Raw genomic sequence first — 23,806 nt, 5'->3', positions numbered from 1 at the left:
ACAAGAAATAACAAGTGTTGATGAGACTGGAGAAAAAGGAACTGTCTTGCACTGTTGGTGTGATGCAAATTGGTGCAGCCACTGTGGAAAATATGGAGTTTCCTCAAAAAAATTAAACAGAAGTACCATACAACCCACTTATTCTATTTCTGGGTATTTACCAAGGAAAACAAAAACACTAAGTTGAAAAGATGTGTGCATCCCTATGTTTATTGCAGCATGATTGATCATACCCAAGATTTGGAAGCAACTTAACTGTCCATCAATAGATAAATGGATAAAAGAAGAAGTGGTATATATACAGAATGGAATATTACTCAGCCATTAAAGGAATGAAATCTTGCCATTTGCAACAACGTAGCTGGATCTAGAATGTGTTATGCTAAGTGAAATAGGTGAGACAAAGACGAAGACAAATACTGGATGATTTCCCTCATACATGGAATCTAAAAAATTAAACCAAAAGCAGAAGCAGATCCATGAGTACAGAGAACAAACTCATAGTTGCCAGAAGGGAGGGGGCAGGGAGGATGCGCAAAATAATTGAAGGGGATTAGGAGGTACAAACTTCCAGTTATAAAATAAGTCATGGGATGAAAAATACAGCAGTATATAGTCAATAATACTGTAATAAAGTTGTATGGTGACAGATAGTAATTACACTTTTCATGGTGAGCATTTTGTAACGTATATAATTGTCAAATCACTATGTTGGATGCCTGAAAATAATGTAATTGTAATACCACATATCAGTTATACCTCAATTAAAAACAAAGAAGCTGGTCATCCAAATGACTTGTTTAAACAAATTTTTTAAAGGGGAGAAGAGATTAGGTTACAGACACACATACTCTTGGTGCCTCTCCATTCAATATGGCACCTTTAGGCACATAACTAACCTACATAACATGTACCTGGGTCCAGGTCATTGGGATCCAATCATGAGATGGTCCAGGTCCTGGCCCTGATGACATCCTATTGATGTTGAGTGCCATCACAACAGGGCTGGTCCTGCTCTGCCCCTTTCCATCCCCACTCCACTGGAACAGTCACTGTCAGTGATCAAGAAAATCCTCTGCCACACAGATATCACAGTTACCTGTTTTCTGACCACAGAAAGCATTTGGTGCTCTGGCACTGGAAGGTGCTATGGCATACTCTACATGTCACTGCCATTTATTTATACCCACTGCTTGCAGACACACCAGCAGAGATTCTAGAACAGAGCATCGCTAGGAAAATACCTTTGAAACAAGATTAATCACTGGAGAGGTTTAAAGCCAACACCAGATCAAGGCCAGGGTTTGGTTCTCTTTGAAGGATCTGCTATCTGTCTTTTTTGGGCTTAATAGGAGAAGAGAAAGTCTTTGGAAGCAAGATCTTTTTATTTGATCCCTTATTGGTTTCCTGCATAGTCAATTCCATTTTGTCCTTTTATAAAAGTTTGTAAAACATTTTTTAAAAGTGTTTATTTATTTATTTTGAGAGAGAGAGCATGTGAGCAGGGCAGGGGCAGAGAGAGAGGAAGACAGAGAATTTCAAGCATGCTCTGTGTTATCAGCCCAGAGCCCAACACAGGACTCAATGTGGGGCTTGAACTCATGAACATGAATTCATGACCTGAGCCAAATTTAATAATAATTATATATATATATATATATATATATATATATATATATATATACACACACACACACACACACACACATATATATATACACATACACACATCTATTTTATATATGCATATATTGTGTGTGTGTGTGTGTGTGTATATATATATATATATATATATAGTTTCAAAATTATATATATTTCCAATGTGAGTAGCATTTCTTAATTTTTTACTCAACAGCATCTCCTTCAGTCTGCACTAGTGTGAAATTTCTTGGCTGGCTCCTTTTCTCTGCCAGAGGTGAAGCCAAGTGGAAAAAACAGTCAACATTTTCCATTTCTTTGGCCCAGATGACCAGGATTGGGCATTTTGCTCAGCTCTGCATAACAAGCTACACAATGTACATATAAAAAATAAAATTGAATGAAGTAAGAGTAGGAACATATAAAACACTGCCTTTCCTTTTATTTGATGTAGCTATCAAGCTATTCTCTATCTGTCATTGTGGTAAAAAGCACACATTATTGCATAGGCATTGTGTTATATTTCTGGTCATATATGTACATTTAACTTCATACACAAAAAAGGTAATAGTTATAAGATACAACATCATGTAAAATGTATTCTTAAAATGTGTTCTAGTAACATAGGCTCTATGTTTTATGCAAGCTACATTTCATGTTTAAAATCTTTCTTGTTTTAGCACTGACTAGTATATAATTTATTTATTCTAATTTAGTAAGGAGTTTCAGAATAGCATGTTTAAATAATGGTCAAATTTTACCATAGGTCAATTCTGATCTAGTATGCAGGGTCCAATTCCAATGGAAGCTGTTACTTTGTCCCTCTTATTAAGGTCAGCAAAGATAGAATTCTATACATCTTAATCATATCTCCTATGACTAATTCAGCCCATAGGATTATAACCATGAATATTTTATATGTAACTTCCAGTAATAGTGCTCATTCTATCAATCAATATCAAATTAACCCCAAGATTACTGAAAATCTGGAATAAAATCCATTTTTAATAACATAGGTTATAAATGTGTATTGCTCTGGAGAAATGACTCTTGATTTTGTAATGCAATATTTATGAGAGAGTTTGGAACAGTGGAGAAAGTTCTGCCTTCTTTCCTCCATGTTGGAAGATCTGCTCCGTGGGAACAACTCGCTGCCATCATGCATAGGATGTTGTTCCACCTGTGTTTTGTATTCCTGAAGCCGCCCAGTGCCAATTCAACTTGAAGAAATTCTATTTAATGTAGTCTAACACTTCAATTTAAAGGTTTTTCTTTAATGTTTATTTATTTTTTAGAGAGAGAGACAGAGCACGAGCAGGGGAGGGGCAGAGACAGGGAGGCCCAGAATCTGAAGCAGGCTCCAGGCTTTGAGCTGTCAGCACAGAGCCTGACACAGGGCTCGAACTCACAGACTGTGAGATTATGACCTGAGCCCGAGTCAGGCACTTAACTGACTGAGCCACGCAGGCACCCCTCTAACACTTCAATTTAATAAACATTTAATGAGCAAAGCAGAATGCTAGGTTGTATTAATAAGGTGTCCCTTAGTTGTAAGGAAAGACAACTCAGGTTTATTTGTGTGAAGTCTCATAGAGTCCATGTTAGCAGGACAGGCTGGCCTCACTGGAACAACAGAGCTGCCAGACATCTCTTTCCCTTCCCTTGACTTACAACACCCCTTTCCTTTCTGTCTTCTGTTTCCTTTTCTTTTTTTTTTTTCATAGCATGGCATTTTATCCCTGCCATATTTTTGCTTCATTCTGCCTTTTGTCAGCTTCCTTTCTGTTCTCTGACCTGCTTATAAATGACCCATCAGAGCTACCCCCAAATAATACTTTCTATAATAAATATATATGTGTATATATAATAAATATATATGTGTATATACATATATATGTATATGTATATATAAAACAGTTTCTAGAAATAGTTATTTTTGCTTTTGTTTCCCTTGCCTGAGGAGGCATACCTAGAAAAACGTTCCTATGGGTGATGTCAGACACATTTCTGCCTATGTTTTATTCTAGGAATTTTATGGTTTTAGGTCTTACATTTAGGTCTTTAATCTATCTTGATTATAGTATAAGAAAATGGTCCAGTTTCTTTTTTTTTCTTTTTTTTTTTTTTTACATGTACTCATCCAATTTTCCCAGTGATGCAGGCAGGCTGGGTCTGAGGACCATGGTGGGTGCTGGGTTCCCGTGGGACCAGCTTAGAGGGTCCTTGGCTTCTTGCAGGATGGAAATCAAATGTGAGCCAGCAGGAAATGAAAGCAGAGTTTATTGAAGATATGAGTCTTGTCTTTGCTTGGGGCCTGGGGGGTTTTTATGTGGTCTGGGGCACATGTCCTCTCAGGAATCCAGGAATTAGTTGGAACAAAGCCGAGGATCCAGGTGATATTCCTTAGAGTCAAGGAATATCAAGATAACTATATATCAAGATATCTAAGACCTGGAGATCTGGAATATGCATGTGAAAGCTTCTTGTGGTCATTCTCACCTGGTCCTTCTTAGATGTTATCTATTCTAGAGAAGTCATTGACTCCTTATCTCTTACGAGGAGGACCTATGCTATTTGCATTACAAGGCGTGTGTAGAGTGGGGTGGGGTGCAGGTCCTGGCAAGAATAGAAGCCAGAAAAGAAGCAAAGGGGGAAAAAACAGCTTTTTCTCTCTTTGGGTTTCTTTGGTTTCCCTGTCTCACCAGCACTGTTGGTTGAAGAGACTGTGTCTTCCCCATTGTATAGGTAGCTTTCTGTCAGCCCCAGAGGACTGCCAGCTCACAGGCCAGTGGTCAGGATGGATTCCACTGCATGGTCCCAGCCTGATGCAATGACGTGGCTTGGCTGGTGTCTCAGTAGGGGACAAGGAACAGGGCCATTAGTGATGATAGCCTTGGTGTGAGGAAAAGAGGTGCTGCACAGCCACCTGCAAGAGACAGACAAATCTTAAATCCCGGATTAAAATGCTGACAAGGTAAGAGATCTCCTGAGACACAGATTAGAGAGCTCCATAAAATAAGCAGGCCCCTGTTTTCTGGAAGACAGTAAAAACAGACAAATTGGCTCAGGGGATGCTGGGGAAAGATTATGATATAGAGAAAGAAAGGCTTACAAAGCTCAAAGGCATCTTGTACAAATGTCTCCTAGGATGATCAATCTGTGGCCATCAGCCCAACACTCAGTCATGTAATATGTGAACACTTAAATGCACAACAGTACAGGCACCAAAGGCCCTATAGAACCAGGGGTGCACACAGGGCTAGTATTTTTGAGGACCTATTGTTTTCAAGGTACATTGCTGGAGGCTTTGCAAATACTATTTAATTTAATTTAACTTAATTTTTAGTTCTAGACTTGTGTTTAGTTCTAGACTTCTCTGTCCAATTTCCTTGCTTACTTTGTGCCATACTCTAGAATTCATTACTTTTCCCTATACACACAAGAGTTAGAGGGAACTACTTCCCTCCGGAAGTCAGTAGTTGAGATGAGGAACTTGCCTTGTCCCCACATGCTCTGAATTTCCCTTAGCCCAGGCTTCTGACTCATACTTCATACCCTCAGTGCCTCTTACTCCTGTCAGCTCTGGGCTCTGAGGCTCTCAGTGAGCTCTTCCTGTTTCTCCTCAAGCAGCTGCTTCCTTCAACCAGAGCACGCAATCTCTTTCCCAAAGCTTCACCTTTTAAACCTCCCCTTCCAATGCGTGGGATGAGCTCTATCAAAAAGACATTAGCTTTGGGGTGCCTGGGTGGCTCAGTTGGTTAAGCGTCCGACTTTGGCTCAGGTCACGATCTCGCGGTCCGTGAGTTCAAGCCCCGCATCGGGCTCTGTGCTGACTGCTCAGAGCCTGGAGCCTGTTTCAGATTCTGTGTCTCCCTCTCTCTCTGACCCTCCCCCGTTCATGCTCTGTCTCTCTCTGTCTCAAAAATAAATAAACGTTAAAAAAAAAATTAAAAAAAAAAGACATTAGTTTTTATAGAATTTTGGAAAACAAAGTACAGAGAAGATAGCATATTGCATTATTTATTCTCTTAGAGCTCACTGCTTTGTATCTGTTTGTTTATGCAAATAAGGAAAATGTTTGCATCATCCTCTCCATACTAATAGATTCCAGTTTATGAAGTAGAAAGTCATTTGAGATTAGAAACAGGTAAAACATGTACACAGAAAGTTAGGAAATGGAAGGATGAAAATCTTTTAAATTTAAAAATAGTTGTCAGGGCACCTGGGTGACTCAGTTGGTTAAACATACGACTGTTGATTTTGGCTCCGGTCATGATCCCTGGGCCATTGTATCAGGCCCTGAGTTCTGGCTCCGTGCTAAGCACAGAGCCTGCTTAAGATCCTCTCTTTCCCTTCCTCTGCCTGTCCTTTGCTCATGTGCATATGCATATGCACATGCTCTCTCTCTCAAAAAAAAATTTTTAATATAAAAATAAAAAGAAAAATAATTGTAGGGTGCTTGGCTGGCTCGTTCAAAAAGAGTGCGACTCTTGATCCACATTGGGTGTAGAGATTACATAAAATAAATAAATAAAATTTTTATATGTTCACTTTTTAAATTATTATTTTTAAAGGTTTTTATTTACTTAAGTAATCTCTACACCCAGTGTGGGCTCGAACTCACGACGCTGAGATCAAGAGTCACACGCTTTTCTGACTGAGCCAGCCAGGTGCCCCCAAATCTTCACTTTTAAAAAAATAAAATAAATGGTTGTGAAGTAATTGAGGGTTAAGTTTTTGCTGTTTTGAAGCTTTGATCTAATGGCACTATTTGGATTTATGAATAAATGTTTTTTTAAGTAATCTGAGTATAAAGTGCAAATGTGGATTTTTTTTTTTTTTTTTTTTTTACTTGTGCAGGATTCTCTCCAGCTAGTCTCCCAATTTCCTGGATGTGATTGAATGCCATAAAAACAATCAAACCAGTTTTGTTTTTTTTTTAACTTTTATTCAGTTTTGAGAGACAGAGACAGAGCATGAACAGGGGAGGGGCAGAGAGAAAGGGAGACACAGAATCCGAAGCAGGCTCCAAGCTGTCAGCTCAAAGCCTGACATGGGGTTTGCGCCCACGAAAGGCGAGATCATGACCTGAGCCCGAGTCAGGCGCCCAACCGACTGAGCCACCCAGGTGCCCCAATCAAAACAGTTTTTAACCTACCTGCAGCATTTTCTGTCTTCTAGGTTTAGCTAATTCTAAATGTTGTATCTTGAATACAGTGAATTATGTTGCATAAGAAATTCATTATAACAGTTTAGATAGTTTTAGCAATTCATCTTTTTAATGAAAAGTATGTGCAATCGCATACAATTATATTAGAAATATTTTCCACATATCTAGATATATTTTAGTCTTTTTTTTTTTTTTTTAAAGTAAGCTCTACACCCAACAAGGGGCTTAAACTCATGAACCTGAGGTCAAGAGTCACATGCTTTACCTACTGAGCCAGCCAGGCACCCCTAGATATTTTAAATCAGACTATTGTCTCAATCTGGAATGCCCTTCCACTCATTATATAAATAAATTCTTTATAAATTAAAAATACACACACACACTACATAAGTACATTCTTACTATAAAAATGGAAATAGTATAGGGCTATATATATAAAATATCTTTTCACCATTAATGTTAAAAATTCTTTATGTGTAGAGCATTGACATGCCAACTGAAAAGCTAAGTTTCCCAGGTTTCCTTGCAGCTGTGTAGTCACATGACACAGTTCTGCCAATGAGATAGAAGTTTACTGGGAAAGACTTTTGGGAAAGCTGTTTTTTCTCTGAGAAAGAGATAAACACATGTGGAACACATTTATTTTCTTTTTATCTTCTTCATGACTAGAATTTGGAGATAATTTGGAGGTGAGTGCAACGACAATCTTGTGACTGTTAGTAGGGGAGGTGTACCTGAGAGATGGTGGGATCAAAACTAGGAAGAGCCTATGGCCTGGATTTATGTGATCATAAATGTTTATGTTAATGTTCCTGTTCTAGGCAGCTACATATTACATACTTCCCCCCATACCAGACCCATCTAGAGATAGTGTGTATTTTTTGAGACCCATCTAGATTCATACCACATTAAATTTTTATCCAAGGTTTTTTTTCCCAAAAATTGGATTATATTATATATATAATATATATATTACTCTGAATCTCCTTTATTGTATAATATATACAATATATTATATTATATATAATTATTACATATTATATATTAATTATAAATTAACATTATATGTTATAAATATTAAATTATTAAATATTTAATTATTTATTAATGTATTTAATAATTATTAAATTATTAATTATTTAATTATTAAATTGGTGGATTATTAATTTATTAATATTAAATATTAAATCGTTAAATGTTATAAATTAATATTATATATTAATTATAAATATTATATATTATATGTATACGTATGTATGTATATATATTATATATATTGTTTATATGTATATATATTATATATATAATTCAATATATATAATATATATATATAATTCAATATATATTATATATATATATATATTATATATATATTACTCTGAATCTCCTTTATTGACTTAACAATATGGTCTAGATATCTTTCCATGGTCAGTACAAGAGGAGTTATCCTTTTTTAAAAATCATTTTAAACAAAAGACATTTTTTCTTTTAAAAGTGACACTTGCTTATTCAAGCTATACAGAAAAATTTCAAGTAAAAAGCAGCAAATGTCCCTAAATCCCACTATTTTTAAATAACCAGTATTATTGTTGGTGAGCATGATTCCTATCAGCTCTCCCTGAAAATACTGGGAATTGTTCTCTTACACTACCACCTCCATGTACATGTGTATACACATTGACATGCATGCACACACATACAAATACACACAAATATAGACATGAATATACATACACACAAATACACATAGGAACATGCATGCAAACACAACACAAAATGACACAAACACATGTAAATATACACACCTGCTCACATGGGAGAGTGAGAAACTTACAAAATCAGAACCTATCAAAAAGTGCTTAATTTTAGTTGAATTAAACTGAAAAACTATTAGAATACCTTTAGAAGTTATGACTAGGGCACCTGGGTGGCTCAGTCGGTTAAGTGTCCGACTTTGGCTCAGGTCATGATCTCGCGTTTCATGGGTTCAGGCCCCTTGTTGGGCTCTGCGCTGACAGCTCAGAGCCTGGAGCCTGCTTCGGATTCTGTGTCTCCCCCTCTCTCAGCCCCTCCCCTGCTTGTGCTCTCTCTCTGTCTCTCAAAAAATGAATAAATGTTAAAAAAAAAATTTAAGAGTTATGACTAAAATTGTTATAGAATACCAGAGAGCGATACCCAAAATTCAAACCAGATATCATTTTTAATGCCCATAAAAGTTATAGAATTAATAGCAGAAATAGTTGAAGCCAGAACGTCATATTAATATCTTCTTTTGCTAAAGAATCTGTATATTTAGCATTATAAATTATAATATTTAACAGATTTATTAGATTAACAATGTAGCCTTGTGATTCCAATTTAAAATGTAGAATTGAGTAACTGATTTAAATTTATTAATTTAAGTAGAAATTTTACTGTGTATATAATAGTATTAGAACATTTAGTGGACCTTATGTTTCACCATATTTTTAAGTTTAACTAATTTAGTTCATAAGAATGATTTAATTACTTGAGAAGGTTTGTATTACAGACAATCGAAGGACTTAAAAGAAAGGCAACATATTAAATTTATAAACCCTGTTTAAAACATTTCAAATAAATTCAGATTCTGTGTCTCCCTCTCTCTATGCCCCTCCCCCGCTCTCACTCTGTCTCTGTCTCTCTCAAAAATAAATAAAGATTAAAAAAAAATCTTTAAAAAAAAGGGGCACCTGAGTGGCTCTGTCGGTTAAGCGTCCAACTTTGTCTCAGGTCATGATCTCATGGTCCATGAGTTCAAGCCCTGCATTGGGCTCTGTGCTGACAGTTTAGAGCCTGGAGCCTGCTTCAGATTCTGTGTCTCCCTCTCTCTCTGCCCCTCCCCTGCTCTTGCTCTGTCTCTGTCTCTCTCAAAAATAAATGAAGATTAAACAAAAATCTTTAAAACATTTAAAATAATTTAATTGACTGCATTTGAGAGTGTGACCAAATATGAATTGAAGGCCATTAAAAGTGAAAGTACAAATCTGCTAGACTTATAATGGCATAATGAGATTTGTAAGCTGAAGTTAAATGCTTAAGGAATGAAATTAGATTCTGTAAATTAATAAACTGATTATTCAGTTTTAAAACCCAAGTAACTTCTAAACCGTCTTTTCTGTGACCATAAGAAAACTCACATTTATGTAAGAAGAGAAACTAAATGAAGCAAAACTTAAAGAAATGTCAACTTTGGATAACTGTTTCTTCCAGTTGTTAAGAAGTTATCTTATTCAGATATCTTCTAAAATTAAGACAAAAGACTATGAAAACCATTAAGGATTTGTAGTCATTATGTTTTTATTGTTCTTTAAAATTATGTGTTAGTTTTAACATTGAAAATGTTTCTGCTATGAAATATAATAGTTACCAACCATGCCAGTGTGCCTGGGACTGAGGGGTATACTAGAACTCACGGCTCTCTGTGCTGAACCCAGTAACCTTGGTCACTCTAATGGAAGGCATTATAGCATAGGTGCTAAGACTATAGATTGTTACTAACACCTGCATTTGAGACTTGAATCTTCAGCTTATTTTCTATTTATCCTGGGTAAATGGCTTATTTTCACACCTCTGTTTTCTCCTCTCTGAAGGAGGAGAATGTATTCTCATTGTAACTCAGAGGGAAACCTTCACAATGTCTGGAGCCCTTGATGTCCTGCAAATGAAAGAGAAAGATGTCCTCAAACTACTTGCAACAGGAACCCACTTAGGTGGCACGAACCTTGACTTCCAAATGGAACAGTACATCTGCAGAAGGAAGAGTGATGGCATCTGCATCATAAATCTGAAGAGAACATGGAAGAAGCTTCTGCTGGCTGCTCATGCCATTGTTACCATCTAAAAACCAGGTGGTATGAACATGATATCTTTCAGGAACACTGGCCTGTAGACTTTGTTGAAGTTGGCTGCTGCCACTGGAGCCCCTCCTTTTGTGGGCCGCTTCACTCCTGGAACATTTGCTAACCAGATCCAGGCAGCCTCCCTGGTGTCTTCAGGAGGGTACTGATAGCAGGGCTGACCACCAGCCTCTCACAGAAGCGAACAAACAAACAGTGAATATCCCAGAGGATTATTATGAAAATTAAATGAGTTACTATATGGAAAGCACCTACATTAATACCTAGAGTGTGGTAAGCACTAAATATATACTAACTGCTATTGCAAGCTCTCCACAGAAACATCAGTTATTGGACAGGTCATCTTTATTCTTCATTTTATTTTATTTTTTTAAAGATTTTTTTGTTTAAGTAATCCCTACACCCAACATGGGGCTCGAACTTACAACCCTAAGATCAAAAGTCACATGCTCTACTGACTAAGCCAGCCAGGTGCCTCTGTTCTTCATTTTATTATGTACTAAGCTGGTGCATGTCTTTTGTCTTTTTTCCCCCTCATTATTTCTTCCTAGAATATATATGCATGGTGGAAGGAGAAGAGCCATCTTGGTATAAGAGGGGTTCATGAGAATCATAGCTACATACTAGAGATTCTAGAGCAGAAAGCTAATTGGATCTTTGACAGCTCCTTGGAAGAATAAAAAAAAAAGATAACCATAATTTGTTTAAACGTTTGTTAGGTTTCCTGTTATACACAATTGAAAATAATTCCTACTGTTACAAACTATTCATTTAATTTTTAGTAATGAAAAAATGTGGAGTATTTTAGTAGTTCTCATGTCATTTTGAGTTGGGGTCAAAAAATCCCATTTTTGAGATTTGCTCCAATATTGATGTATGTACTACTGAAAAGAACAGGATACTGTTTCTTCTTTGATGGTGAAAAAAAAAAAGTTTAAGAAGTCAGGTCACCATGATCAAGAAAATCTTGTCATCTTCAATGATAATTACATGAGTCAATGGGGAGAGCCACAGTAGGGGAGAGAGAAACTGGTAATGGGCTGTTCTCCATACAAAAATGGGGATTATATTTTGTCTCTTTCTGCCAGGCATTCAAATGACCATTTTCAAATTTTTGAGAATGAGATGTTCTTAAAAATTATTTTCTTTTATAGTTTTCTGTTGCCTACTGTTTTATAATATGCATAGTGAGATAATAAATTTGAAAACAGGTAATTAAAACAAGAAAGCATAAAATAGTTCAACTCCAGAGAAAGGACTATGGCCGGTATTGGTTTGGGATTGAGAATAAATCTGTACCTGTTGTTGTTATTCCTAAATTAGAGTTGCCTGGTAACTCTACCCAGCTGTTAATTAAGCACTTAGGCAGCCACAGTCATTAACTCTTTCAGGTCCCCAGGATACTATTTAGTTATTGCTTCAATTTTCTGTACTAAGCCGACTAATAGGCAATGCCTTAAAACATTGAGAATAACTGGTTCATAATATATTTTATCCTCTTTATGATTAGATGGAAAAAGCAATTCTAATTTAGTTCCCTGTTCATTTTAATTTGGGTTAGCAGATGTTCTATGCATACTGAAGTCAACTATTTAATTTGCATTATAGAAGAATATAATAGCAATTTCTCAGGGTTTGCATGTGTGTGTGTGTGTGTGTTTTGTTATAGTGTGGTTTTAATTTCCTCCAAAATGTTGCTATAAAAATAGAATACATTTTATTTTCTAATTCGCGAAGAATATCCCGAGAACAAAATTGGGTTCGTAAAATTCAAACAATATTTTCAAATTAGATTTGTTTGAAGAGGGAATGAGGGAAATAGAGAAAAAAAGTACAGCAAGGGAAAGAAGGAAAGTAAAGAGAACAGTGAAGCTCTCAGCTTGCCAACAAGGATGTGGATCCACTTTGAGAAAGGTTTGTGGTAGGTGGGGGGAGCAGTTCACATGGAAAACATTCCTATTTCTAGTATGATACTACATTTTAAAAACTTATCTTCCATATATTCTTTTGTGTATATTAAGGAGGATTTTTGTACAAGCGACCATCTGAACAAATGGAAGGGAACGTACATATCAGTATTTTAGTTTGATAATTGTAGGTTTCCCAAGTCTTATTTAGAGTTAATCAAAAGTAAATGCTTGCTGTTTTAAGCTTCTAAGTTTTGGGGTAATTTTTTATGTGTTAATAGATAACATATCATAAGATTGTCTTGATGGAGCACCTGGGTGGCTCATTTGGTTGACCATCCTACTCTTGATTTTGGCTCAGGTCATGATCCCAGGGTCGTGGGATCAGGCCCCACATCATGCTAAGCATGGAGCCTGCTTAAGATTCTCTCTCTCTCTTTCTCTCCCTCCCTCTCTCTCTCTCTCTCTCTCCCCCCTTCTGCCGCTCTTCCCCATTCACATGCACTCTCTCTCTCACACAGGAAAAAAAGAGCATCTTGATGACTACATGAAAGCAAATGAATAATACAGATTATCATTATTAGCTTGTTCTATCAGAACTTTGGTCAGGAAGTAACTTCTTTCATATAGATTGTACCTATTCTGTTGACAAGCTCAATTTTTAAAAAAAAAAATTTTTTAATGTTTATTTTTGAGAGAGAGAGACAGAGTGTGAGTGGGGGAGGGACAGAGAGAGGGAGATGCAGAATCTGAAGCAGGCTCCAGGCTCTGAACTATCAGCACATAGCCCGATATGGGGCTCAAACTCACAAGCTATGAGATCATGACCTGAGCCAAAGACGGACGCTCAACTGACTGAGCCACCCAGGCACCCGGACAAGCTCAATTTTTTGATGTTTTGATAACTTTCAGTTCTTATTTTAAATTTCCCCAAATTCTGTCATCACTTGTAAGTTAGAGGTTACAGACGTTTCTACTTTCACTTCGTATTGGAAATATATGATTGGCAAAAATACATTACTGGATCTTACAGTAAACATAAATTACATCAATAAAGTATTCAACTACTCTCTAAAAACCTGTATATAGATGAATCCCCCCAAAATAGTTTCTGGCTTGTATGCTAAAAAGTCACTTTAGGAAAGTCTACATATTCTCTGTAGGGGTTTGATTAAAGTGTGGTTACTCTATAATCTGCCATATTTGGGACTATTTTTCAAAGGCCACTGAGCCTTATCAGTAACAACTTCATCTTTACATCCTCTGGTGAATAATGGTTACAAGATAGTATTTTAATTGTCTAAGGCCTAGATCTCAAACTCAATTCCTTTAGGGGCTGAGCACGTCAAGAAGATGAACGGGGTGAGCTGAATGGGGAGCTGAGGTCCTCCAGGAGCCACAAATACTCAACTCACGTCAGTGTCCTCATGCAGGCTTTCAATGCTGGGTTACCAGATTCTTCTAGCTTCAAGAGAAGATGGAAATCTTGCTTTTTATTTATGTTTTTAAAGAATTTTTGAGAGAAAACTCTCCATATTTTATATTTTTTAAAGTTTATTTATTTATTTTGAGAGAGGCAGAATGTGAGCAGAGGAGGGGCAGAGAGAGCAGGAGAGTCCCAAGCAGGCTCCATGCTGCCAGCAGAGGCCAACATGGGTCTTGATCTCCTGAATCTGAGATCATGACCTGAGCCAAGTTTAAGAGTTGGGCCCTTAAGTGACTGAGCCACTCGGGCACCCCCAAACTCTTCATATTTTAAAATATTGTTGGGGTGCCTGGGTGGCTCAGTCAGTTAAGCATTAAACTTCAGCTCAGGTCATGATCTCACAGTCCATGGGTTTGAGCCCTGCATCGGGCTCTGTGTTGACAGCTTGGAGCTTGGAGACTGCTTCAGATTCTGTGTCTCTCTCTCTCTCTCTCTCTGCCCCTCCCCCACTCATACTTTGTCTCTGTCTCTGAAGACTGAATAAACGTTAAAAATTTTTTTTAAATAAATAAAATATTGTTTCATTTGTCTGAAATACTTGCAAATGGAATAAAATACATCTGTGAACTGTAGTCATTTCCCGGGTATCAAGAGATGAGAGGGAAGCTGAGTGTATAGACTGCAAAGTTATTATTTTGTGGACAAAACCTCTATCTACTGGAAGAAATGTTCAGAAGCTCGTGTTACACATATTTCCAGGTGTTGGATACATAATGCATAGTTTCTATAAAGAGCCTAGCTCTGACACTGCATCATCAGACAACTAAGTGTTTAAAGTCTTCTCATCAAGGGTTCTCATTCATACAGACAAACTAGTTTAAATTTCCAAGAAAGACATTTCTCCCGTGCCTATAATCACTTTCCTGTGGATTCACAGTGGCTGGTGTTACGACACAGCTGTTTAACCAGCTGCAAAAACAATAAGTGGAAGCCATGTAGAAAAGGTCATCTGTCAGTTGGTTAGCACTGATTCATCATCCTAAGGGCCAGGAAAGCTGGGGCTCTATCATCATCACCTCAGGAATGTCAGCAACTTGCAGGGCCCAAAACAAATGTACTCTACTTTTGACCTTTACTCTTCACTCTCATAATGTTTGTTACTCTATTTAGCATAGCTGCTCATGTAAAATGTGCATCTATTGTCATAATCTCAAGAATATTACTTCATTTTATTTTTTATTTTTTTAACTTCTATTCATTTTTTTAAGAGATGGAGAGAGACAGAGCGTTAGCGGGGGAGGGGCTGAGAGAGAGGGAAACAGAATCTGAAGCAGGCTCTAGGCTCTGACCTGTCAGTACAGAGCCTGACGTGGGGCTTGAACTCATGAACCATGAGATCATGACCTGAGCTGAAGTCGGACAACCAACTGACTGAGCCACCCAGGCACCCCTAAAGAATATTATTAATGCATAATTACATGACAGGAGCTACCTTTTGAATTGTTGGAAAATGAGAGAAGATGACATCTTTAGCCTCTTCCAGGTTGGCTCATGTTCTGCTATTTCTACCCTATGTATTGCTCTTCTTATAGCTACCTTTTTGGACCTATTGATTACTGGCTATTGAAAAGAATCATACAGAATACTTTGTTTTTCTGATAGGTCTGTTGGGTAAGATTTATTGCATCCTAACTTTGACCTGGAAAATATTCTTTCCCAATTAAACTGCAAAGAGAATGGTTCCATTAACTGTATACATTACTCATTGTATAAAGTGTATCTTCAGGATGCCTGGGTGGCTCGGTTGGTTAAGTGTCCAACTCCAGGTCATGGTCTCATGGTCTGTGATTTTGAGTCCCGCATTGGGCTCTGTGCTGACAGCTCAGAACCTGGAGCCTGCTTCAGATTCTGTGTCTCTTTCCCTCTGCCCATTCCCTACTCACTCTCTGCCTCTCTCTCTCTCTCAAAAATAAACATTAAAAAATTTTTTTTTAAGTTTATTTTAAAAACTTAATAAGTGGTCAGACTTTTCCCGGCTACTATTGATAATAAAATGTTGAGCAAGACTCTAAATTAGTAATGTCAATCCAAGTGGAAGGAAGACAATTGATCGCTAACAATACTTACTTTTACATATAGGAAAAATCAATAGTTTTATCTGTTTTACGTATGGTACACAATGGGCATTCTTCATTAGCCTATAAACAAAGATTAACACATTTAATATTAGCAATTCTTTAAAGAATTGGAATATTTTGTTAAAAGCAAGGTTAAGCAATTTGTATTCAGTAAATGGTGAGTCCGTTGTATTTCTTTTGTCTTCCGAAAGAGAATTGCAAAGTACATGTGAAATAGCCTCTCCCAGTCCAATCCTCCTGCATATGACACCTATAAACTCTGGGCAAAAATAAACAACTAGAGGTATTGGAAACTAAAAGCAGGTAGAAATTGGGTCTACAGTTGGAAGAGGAAAATTGCACTGAGTGAGTTTCTCCATTTTTAAAGACTCTCAGTTTGAGGACAAGCCCTAGAAGGGGTAGCTAAAACCCCTGTGCACAGAGATAAGTGCATTGGCTTGAAGAACCAGAGGACAGAGTTCAGAGGGACCACAACAGCAGGACAACAAAGGGGAACATCCTGGAAAGGAGAGAGCCTGAGAGGGGATCCCCAAATTCTGTGTATGAACTCTGCCCAAATCTCTGGTTGGGCCCTAAACCATGCATACATGGGGAAGGCTAGCTGAGCAGCCCGGGTAAGGCTTAAAAAAAAAAAACAAACAACTGAATAGTGATTTCAGATGTACACCCACTGCAGGGAAGACAAAGTTTGAAGTTTGGTTCCACCCAAGTAAACTGCCTACTAAAACAGAGGAATGGGACCAGAATGGGGTCACATGCCCCTGTCCTAAGTGCAGCAGAAGTCAGGGCAGTGATGGTTTGCCATTTTCAGTCTTTTTATGGGTAGTAGATTGTGCTAGAAAGGATGCAGAAGGTTGGTTGGAAAGCAGATAGATAACGTAGAGGGTCTATAACTTTACAAAATTGAGAGAGTCTAGTTGAGGTAACGGAAGCAATTCAATTCTGTTGTATTGAACTAGGAAACTTAAAAAAAAAAAAGACAAGCTTACAAATTTATTTAATGTAAGTTTTATGTGGTATGGGAGCCTTCATAAGGAAATAAAGACCCAGAGAAATAACTAGACTTGTGTACTTTTATGCTAGGTTTGATGAGGAGTGGCAAGTCAAGGAGAAATGGAATGTTACAGTTAAGGAATGAGTGCTGTAAACTGGGGGGAACCCTGCAAGGCCTGTTTGTTGGGATTCTTCTTGGCTCCCTTTTGACCTTGGCTCCCTTTAAAATTTGAACCAAATTTTAACTCACTATATGGCAATCATACCTGCTGTATAATTTAAAACTTTTTATTGTGAAAATGTCAAACATCAACAAAGATTGATATTATGAATTTCTGCATATCCATTATTTGACTTCAACAATTGTCAACATTTTGTCACTATTGTTTTCTTCTGTATTTTAAATTTTATTTCCCCTGAAATTTTAATTTAATAGTTGTAAATGTACATAAAAATGGAAAGGATAGTATAGTGAGTTCCCATATACCTTTCACCTAAATTTACTAATCACTAATATTTTGGTATATTTGCTTTACTTCTCTCAAATATATATATATATATATATATATATATATATATATATATACACTCTCTCAAAAGTGTGTTTGTGTGTGTGTGTGTGTGTGTGTAGTTTCTTTTCTAAAACATTTGAAGGTAAGCTGCAGAGAACATTATACCTTGCCACTGTATCAGTTAACTTTTATTTTATTTTATTAGAAACTGTTTATTTTCCATCAACTTCATTTCCATTTTGTTTGCCTTTGTAGAAGAACAGCTTAAGACTACTCAGTGGTTGTTCCTGCCCATTCAGTGACCTGAGCAGTGGAAGCTGCAGACCAGTCTTCACTGGCAAGCTCAACACCCCAGTCTTCAGTGGGGAACTGCTGAACAGGCACAGAGGCACCTGCATGCCTTCAGACCAGTCCGAACTTCTGGGTGAGTAGCGATGAACTCAGGAGCTGGAGCAGTCCATTCACCTAGAAATTCCTCCTTGGTCACAGCCTTTTCAGTGTTGGTCTGCTCTTCCTTTTCAATCTCTTCAGGATCCCATTAGAAGTAGAGCTAAGGTATGACTTCCTATGTGTATTCATGGGAAATGGTACCTTGCATGCGCAGAACTTTCTCGGCCAGCATCCACCACATCAGACCCACTGAGTGAGCTCCCTTGCTGTTGCGTGGGATGACAGTGTCCATGTAGCACAGAGGAGAGTCTGTGTTACACAGAGCAGTAGTAGGCAGGTCAACATCAGATGCCTCTGTGAGAGGCTGGTGGTCAGCCCTGGGATCAGTAACCACCAGAAGTCTTGGCTCCTGGAAGGCTGCCTGGATCTGGGTAGCGAAGTGGCCAGCAATAAGAGTGGCTCTAACAGAAGCAGCAAACTTCAGCACAGCTCGCTGGCCAGTATTCCTGAATGATATGACACTGACATCAGCTGGGCTTTCAATGGCAGTAATGGCTCGAGCTGCCAGCAGAAGCTTCTCCCAGGTTCCTTTCAGATTTATGATGTAGATACCATCACTTTTCCTTCTGTAGATGTACTATTCCATTTGGAAGTCAAGGTTGGTGCCACCTTAGTGAGTTCCTGCTGCAAGTAATTTGAGGACATCCTTCTCCTTCATTTATAGGACATCAAGGGCCCCAGACATTGTGAAAGTTTCCCTTTAACTTACAACAGGAACACAAAACAACACCATACGGACCCCTCCCTGGGTAGCGTAAAAGGCTGTATCAGTTAACTGTTACTATAAATCACCTGGCGTTTTAAAATAACCATTTATTGGGGCGCCTGGGTGGCTCAGTCGGTTAAGCGTCCGACTTCGGCTCAGGTCGTGATCTCGCGGTCCGTGAGTTTGAGCCCCGCGTCAGGCTCTGTGCCGACAGCTCAGAGCCTGCAACCTGTTTCAGATTCTGTGTCTCTCTCTCTCTGACCCTCCCCCGTTCATGCTCTGTCTCTCTCTGTCTCAAAAATAAATAAACGTTAAAAAAAAAAAATTTTTTTTAATAAAATAAAATCAATGCATGTTCATTATTGAAATTTTGGAAAATAGACACAGGTTTAAAGGGGTTGGAGTGGGGTTTTCTCCTTTAAATTTGTCTCTATTTTCTATAGTTTCTATAATTAACTTCAAGTAATTATCTTGAAGTGAAATGTTACATTTGATGACACCTTAGGCTCTAGGAAAAAGAGTTTATATAAAACTTGAGTAAAATGGTATGAGGAGGGACATAGTTTATTATGTACATTTATTACATTTATTTATAATTTATTGCATTTTACCCCCCGCTGACTTCAGGGGCAGCTAGCTGGCTCATTTGGTAGCACATGAGACTCTTTCTGCTGAGGTCATGAGTTCAGCCCCATGCTGGGTGTAGAGCTTACTTAAAAAAAAAAAATTAAAAAACCACTTTACAATCCCTACTGACTTTTAATACATACATATTATAAGCTGAATTGTGTCCTCTCAAAATTCATATGTCGAATCCCAATACCTGAGAATGTGATTGCATTTGGAGAAAGGGCCTTTAAAGAAGTGATTAAGTTCAAATGGGGTTATTAAAATGGGAACCTTGGGGTGCCTGGGTGGCTCAGTCGGTTAAGGGTCCGACTTCAGCTCAGGTCACGATCTCGCGGTCCGTGAGTTTGAGCCCCGCGTCGGGCTCTGGGCTGATGGCTCAGAGCCTGGAGCCTGCTTCCAATTCTGTGTCTCCCTCTCTCTCTGCCCCTCCCCCGTTCATGCTCTGTCTCTCTGTCTCAAAAATAAATAAACATTAAAAAAAAAAATTTTTTTAAATGGGAACCTTAATCAAGTATGGCTGGTGTCCTTATAAGAAGAGGAAATTTGGACACACAGAGAGACCCCAGAGGTCAGTGCACATGGAGAAAAGGCCATGTGAGGACACAGCACAAAGGCAGTCATCTGCAAGCAAGGTGAGAGACCTCAGGAGAAATCAAACCTGCCAGCAACTTGATCCTGGACTGCCAGCCTCCAGGATTGTCAGAAAATAAATTCTGTTGTTTAAGCCACCCCATCTGTGGTATTTTGTTATGGCAGCCTGAGCAGTTGATATAATTCATCTGCATAACTACCTTTTTTCTCTTCAGTATTGTAATTGACATCTGAGTCCCGGACTTTCTCATATTCTCAATATGCATATTCTCTGCAGATCATCATGGAGACATGGTAATATCCAGAGCATGTGCTCCTGAATTTCAGTGCTTTGACTATGTTACCTATTTGGTTAAACTCATAGGCTCTGTTGCATTCCTTGACTGAATTCTATTTTGAAAGAAGATAAATAACTTCTCCTAAAAGTCAGCACGAGGCTTGACAGATTGATGGTCAACATCTTACTGTGGGTCCTTCATGAAGCATGGATGAGTCACACCAACCTCCCCTAGCCTTGAAAATTCCATGATCTATTCCAAAACTCTGATAATTTCTCTAATCTTTTGACAGCATTTCCTAGTATGTGACAGGCAGTTATTCTGCACTTGTATTAGTGACAATAAGAAAGACAGCTTTATCTATATGTGGTAATTCCTCAGTGGCTATTACTGACTTTACATGATTTATACTTTCTATAACTCTATCTCTGTGCTCTTTGGATACACATTTTTTTGAAGACAATTTAAGAACATTAAGACTCCAAACTTGGGTTAAAATTGAGCTTTGAATATAGTTGTCAGTCCCATTTATTATGCAGCTAGGCGTTGACAACATATTTTTTACCTCCTCTGGTCATACCAAACCAAAAATCATTGCTAACTTCATATAAAAGTAGTATCTCATCACTTGATGGCAAATAAAAGATATATTTCAAATTTTACATAAGACAGGAATAAAATAGATATTTTAGAACAAAGAAATATGAAATATCACAGAAAATTAATAATTTAAAACTAAACCCAGTATAGACATTTCTGCCTTTGTGGGGGCGCAGGTATGGAGGTGAAGGATAGTGTTGGGGAGGAAGGAATTTTCCACTGTTCTAGATTCTTCTAACTGGATTAAGAATTACATTGACAAAATAATCTACATGCCAAGTTGCCCTGTTGTGGGGCAACCTGACCTTGGCCCCTACAATAGCATAATTCCTATTAGCAGTTGAGCAACAATCTTTACTTCTTTCTTCCTTCAGAAACTGGTGAGAAAGGAAGAAGGGAAAGACTGAAAATGCAAAGCCCCTGCCCATTTTTTTCTGCAGATAAAGAGTGGAATCTAGAGTTGATGCCCACAGTTATTAAAGCATTTGGGAGTGGAGGGGTGCCTGGGTGGCTCAGTCAGTGGAGGGTCTTGCTCTTGGTTTTAGCTCAGGTCATAATCTCGAGGTTGATGGGTTTGAGCCTCATGTTGGTTTCCATGCTGAGGGTGCAGAGCCTACTTGAAATTCTCTCTCTCTGTCCCCCAAAGTTAATAAATAAACTTAAAAAAAAAAAGCATTTGGGAGTAGGAATGTCATTGATGTGTCAGAGCCTAGTTAGTGGTTGAAACAAAAATGCTTTGCATAATAATACAAAGGAAATCGAGTTTATTAGGGAAATCTAGAGGAGGAAGGTATCTAAAGAGGAGAAGCAGGAAGTGTGGAATCAGAAAAGGAATACGAAAACATGGCAGGAGGCCAGAGCCTTTGGAGATGAAGGTGCTCTGGGCAAAATTCCAGGCATTGGTGTGGCCAGCAGACTTTAAGAAGGAAGGACATCTAAAGTTCAGCTTTCAGTTGTTTGCCAGGTGCCACTGTCTTGTAGTCTCATCCTTCAGACACATTATTCCAGAAGTCCGAAAAGCTGCCGCACATATCTGAGGATAAATAAAAATGATTTTCTCTGCTCGTAAAGGGGAAGAGAAATATTCCTTGAATATTTCCTTGCAACTCCTTGAAAAGGTCTCTTTAGAATCAAAACAGTCCTTGATTCTCTCCTCAAATGTTTGGAAAGATAGATAAATCTCTCCAGGGCTAGACAAGCCCCATCTCCTGTTTCCCTATGCAAAGATGTCTCCAAAGTCTGAGCTTCATACCCCCTTGAAAGATTCACATACAACTCTGAATTAATCTAGCAGACTATCTTGAGTAACTCTTTGTCTCTCAAGTAGATAATAGTTTAATTATTCTTTCTTCTGCTTTATGCAATTAATTGTGTGAAATTTTATCCTGACTTCAGAGTTACTCACAGGCTACCTACGTGCATGTACTACTCTGTTGGCTTACAGAGTAGTAAATTAAATTCTTGTACTCAATTCCAATGCGTGTGTTTGGCAGTGGGAGCACATCCCAAACACCAAGCAATTCTCAGACACCAGCAGGATGTCCCAAGAATTTAACTCAGTTCTGACACTACAGAACTGAGTTCAGTACAGTACAGAGTTCAGTTCTACAAGACTGCTCCCTACTGCCCCCCCCCCCCATTTCAGACACCAGCCAGTCAGAAGCCCAGACTACATTACCTGTGCTTCTAACTGTCTAGCTATAAATCAGATTCCCATAACCTCCTCCTTGGGTTTGATTGATTTATTAGAGATAGAAGAAATATTAAAGTAAGATATGAGAAGGGGAGCCTGTGTGGCTCAGTCGGTTGAACGTCCGACTTTAGCTCATGTCATGATCTTGCAGTTCATGAGTTCGAGCCTCATATCGGGCTCTGTGCTGACAGCTCGGAGCCTGGAGCCTAATTCAGATTCTGTGTCTCCCTCTCTCTGCCTTTCCCCAGCTCCTGCTTTGTCTCTCTATCTCTCAAAAATAAAAACATTAAAAAAAATTTTTTTAAGTAAGGTGTGGGGAAAAGGCTTGGGGTTTCCATGCCCTCTCCAAGCATGCCACTCTCTCCAATCTCCACATGTTCACCAACCTAGAAACTCTCCAAATACCATCCATTTGGGGTTTTGTGGAGGCTTTATTAAACAGCCATGATTTATTAAATCATTGGCCATTGGTATTGATTCAAACTCCATCCCCTACCTCCTTTCCCCTCTCTAGAGGAGGTGGTTGGGGTGGGACCAAATTCCAAACCTGTAATCACATCATTGACTCCATTGGCTACCAGCCCCCATCATTATGTGCTTTCCAAAAGTCACCTCATTAACATAACAAAGACACCCATATCACTCTCCACAGTTAACAAAATTCCAAGGGTTTGAGGAGCTGCTTGAACCAGGAGCAGTGGACCAAGACCAAATATATATAAGAAATATATATTAAGAAATATATATTTGGTCATCTGAATGACAGTATCACAGTATCACAAGTCCTAAATCAGTTTTCTTTCTTTTCTACACTGATGTGGAGACGTCTCTCTTATTCAGAGGACTTTTATTTCCCTAACACATGCAAAAGTCTTACTTTATGCTTTAGAAGGAAATTAAGAAAAAGGAGATGTAACTTATGTAACTTCTTTAGACAAAGCTCTAAAGAAGAGATATGACATCCATACACAAATAATTTATCAAAAGCAAAAGTTTAGAGCCAAAGAAGACAAGGAGAGATGTGGTACTTCCTCCCCCACACCCACTATCATCCCAAAACAGATGCAGGATCTTCGTACCTCAGTTGATGTCTGGGACAAACACATAAACTAATACTTAACCTAATTGGGATTATCCTGTATGGGTTGTTTTGATTTCAACTCCTTTTTTTTTTTTTTTTTTTTAACTCAGCTCCA

The 23,806-nt window shown here is 38.1% G+C and overlaps 2 pseudogenes; one reads left to right on the top strand and one right to left on the bottom strand.

Annotated features, from left to right (window-relative positions):
- Positions 1 to 23,806, top strand: part of LOC122229619 — a 95,082-nt pseudogene that overhangs the window by 33,731 nt on the left and 37,545 nt on the right.
- Positions 17,933 to 18,797, bottom strand: LOC122229621 (annotated as a pseudogene).

This window comes from Panthera leo, chromosome C2, assembly GCF_018350215.1.
Source record: "Panthera leo isolate Ple1 chromosome C2, P.leo_Ple1_pat1.1, whole genome shotgun sequence".
NCBI classification, from domain to species: domain Eukaryota; kingdom Metazoa; phylum Chordata; class Mammalia; order Carnivora; family Felidae; genus Panthera; species Panthera leo.
The sequence above is the reverse complement of the archived record's forward strand: the minus strand, read 5'-3'. Positions and strand labels throughout refer to the sequence as shown.